Source organism: Mercenaria mercenaria, chromosome 14 (genome assembly GCF_021730395.1).
Source record: "Mercenaria mercenaria strain notata chromosome 14, MADL_Memer_1, whole genome shotgun sequence".
In the NCBI taxonomy this organism is placed as follows: Eukaryota; Metazoa; Mollusca; class Bivalvia; order Venerida; family Veneridae; genus Mercenaria; species Mercenaria mercenaria.
This window is the reverse complement of record NC_069374.1, coordinates 43,052,620-43,056,241: the sequence shown is the minus strand read 5'-3', so window position 1 is coordinate 43,056,241 and position 3,622 is coordinate 43,052,620.

The window sequence follows — 3,622 nt, the reverse complement described above, 5'->3', positions numbered from 1 at the left end:
TACCTTAATAATTATGATTAATATGGAGATGTGTCTGGAGATGTTACTGTCATTCCAGAAGTGTTAGATTTCAAACATGATTTGGTTTGATTTTCAAACCACGTTGCGTACTATCATAGACTTTCCAAAATGTCTAAAACCTGAAACGAATACACCTTTCGTATCTTTTGAAGCAAACTACTGTAAACTATCAAAACGTGTTGAAGACGTTGCATTTACTACTTACATGATATATTTAAAAAAAAATGGTTGTTTTTTTTGTTCAGAAAGTATTGAAAAGTAATATAATACCCGGAACACCTTTTTCCAAGACCTAAAATGCACATCTTTTTCCAAGACCTAATATGCATGTATTTTATGGCGTATAAAAGTGAATATCATACGTCACGTCAAATGACAGGAGGTGTCCAATTAACTTATGTTAAAGATGTCAATGTTCCTAAAACTGTATTTCATTTCAAGAATGTCTTATTTAGATCTCGGAAACGTTACATACATATAACGGAGACGTGACCAGCCGACACATCTTGAAGACAATGTTCCCTAAAATGTGAGTCTCTGTTTGTTTTTAAAACGTGTTGCGGACTCCCAACCCTTAAACTCGTTTTTCAAAGATATGCAACAGATACGCCTTTTGGACATGTTTGCACATGCAGTTGACAAGTTAAGGATATTTTAAAGCCAATCATCATTAGTCGTATTCAAGTAATACTTGAAAAAAAAAAGCAACAACATTTGAGCTTGAAATTCTCGCCATGAACTGTAACAAGCCAAGAAGATTCGATTAAAAATTCAGTAACACAACATATTTCTTCTGTGAACTTTTAGGAACTGCATTGAATCGTTTACTTTTCATCAGATGAGAGAATACAAACGTTCCTTGCCATCAATACTTCATGCGTGTACGTTTTCATATACAACGTCTGGAGAAAGGTCCCATATATCATCAACAGATGTGAGGAAATCCGTTTTCCCTGCCATTAATACTTCACGTGTGCAGTTTTTTTTCGTACTAGGGTTCGAGAAGGGCACAATATATCATCATAAGTTGTGATAATACTAGCATCAACTTCCCTTGCCATCAGTATTTCACTTGTACAGTTTCAAGTACCGTGGCTACAGAAGGACCTCATAAATGGTGTAATGATACCAACCTTTCTTGCAATTAATACTTCACGTTAACAGTAGATAGGGACTAGACGAAGCTTCATATTTCATCAAATTTTCCTCGCCATCTATATTTTACGTATGAAATTTCATGTACCTGGCTGAAGGAGGAGATCAACTTTCCTTGCCATTAATACTTCGTGTGAACAGTTTCATGTACCTGGCTTATACCCCCGTCACACAAACGGCGAGATAGCTATCCCTCCGTACCTGAGACGTACGGATTGGTACGCATTGATACGGATTACTACTTTAAGGTACGGCTCAGGTACGGATCTATACGGATTAACACGTTTCTATCCGTGGCTAGATGTAGCTATCCGCGCCGTATGTGTGACGGTGGTGTAAAGGAGGAGATCAACTTTCTTTGACATAAATACTTCCTGTGTACAGTTTCATGTACCTGGCTTGAGGAGGACCATATATAACATTATCATATGTGATGGTATCAACTTCCATTATCATCAACACTTTACGCCTATATTTCAATATATACTCAAATCTTTGTCATCATGTCTGACAAATCAGTGACATTTTAGTCTTTTTAACTGATTAGGGCCAGAAAAGCTTTATTTTATCTTTCTGAAAGTCAATCGGATCTCGAGGCTACAGTGAATTTATAGATACAGTGATCATTAAGGGATATAATTCAATTTAAAACAGTCGACTTTCCCATTCGTAAGATCCACGAGGATACGTCAAGTTCGTATTTTCGAGGGAATTAATACAAACTCACCACCGCCACCATAATATACCAGACCAATAACGGCAAAGCGCCTAGCAGTACAAACAAGCGTGGACATTTCACAGCAAGTCCACACAACCGAATTGTACTACTTATTCGCACTGGTTACTAGTTCAGCATGTACACACACACACACATATATATATATAAACATGAAAAAGAAAAGTTCTTCAGAGTAAAAAAAGCACTGTAGCAGCTGGAATGGGCATGTCTAGAGGCTCTTACTAATGGGATGATGTAACCTTCCATGGGAATGTCGAATAGCTTAAGGAATATTTCAAATATCATGGAAACTGTCCTACAGTCAATATGACGAAGACAAATTCGGCGTCTTATTTAGTGACTTTTCCATCTATTTGACACTCGATGTGCGTCTAAACTAAGACTTGACCCAGCGCGTAGTATTTATTTGGACATATCCTAATTGTTTAATTTGAATTTTGGCGTGGTGCTGCCAAACGTCAGATGCATATTCCAGCTGTGGCCAAACTACGGTCTGGTAAGGCATGGACTTGAGGGGTTAAGTTTTTTTCGACATTTTTTTTTCGGAGGACTCTGTGAGTTTGGTTTGGTTCAATTCGAGTTTGTGTTTGGGAAGACCAGTTTTCAGAAGCATATTACAGTTGTGCACGAATAGGTGTTTGGTTAGCCGTGGACTTGCAGTTTCAGGTTACTTAAGATATCTCAGGATGAATCAAAGAGTATGGTTTACCTTCTTCATCGACCTATTGATATTCTTAATACATGATAAATTATTTCATTAGACATATGCACGCCAACATATTGGGCAGATGTGACCGATTCAAAACAAGGAAGAATATCAATCAGGGAAAGCCAAGTTCAAAAAAACGCAGCCTCCCCCAAAACACACACGAACAACTCTCGCACACCACACACAAAATTGGACACAAAAGGACAAAACAAACAAATACAGCAACACAGTGGGGCACCGCCTTGGAACGGTCAGTGGTAAAACCACCACTGGGGAGTGTCAGAATAATGTGTATGTTTGATATATTGATAACTTAACACATTAAGCACAGATAGTGCTTAGCTCTCTTTCCATGCTATCATTGCTATGATTATTGTTGAATTGTTGTTTGTCATATACAAAAGTTAAAGGGAACCAGATATTTGATAGAGCAAGTACTCGTTGTAAAACGCTATGTTTAAATTTGGACCAATCAGAAACAAGTTCTAAAAATAGCACGTCTGCTGAGGTATAAATAGGTAGATGGATGACAGAAAGGGCATTCGGTATCCAGCGGTTCGAAGAAGACTATTCGGGGATTCAACTAATAATTTATCCCAGTACCTTGATAAGAAGAAAATTGCAATTACCCTGTCAGGGCGGATAAATTATTAAAAAAGAAGACGTTTGAAGTTCAAAGACTAAAAAAGAGTTGCAGAATATCAACAAGGTTTCGAGCTATAGGGCCAGTGCATATGAGTTCTACCTTTATGATAGTTGAATGCTATAGATTATACCAAATATAGGCTGAGCATCTGAAAGCTGAGACAGAGGCCCAGAGTTTGGTAATCTACTGAGATAGTAAGAGAGTTCCAGCTTATAGACGGTTCAGCATTACTTGCAAAGTACAGCCAAGGCGCCGGGGATATACCTATACGGTAGTTGAATGCTACACATGATAGCATATAGGCGCTGGGCATCCAGGAGTCAGGGCAATCATATGGAGTTTGAGAGAACAG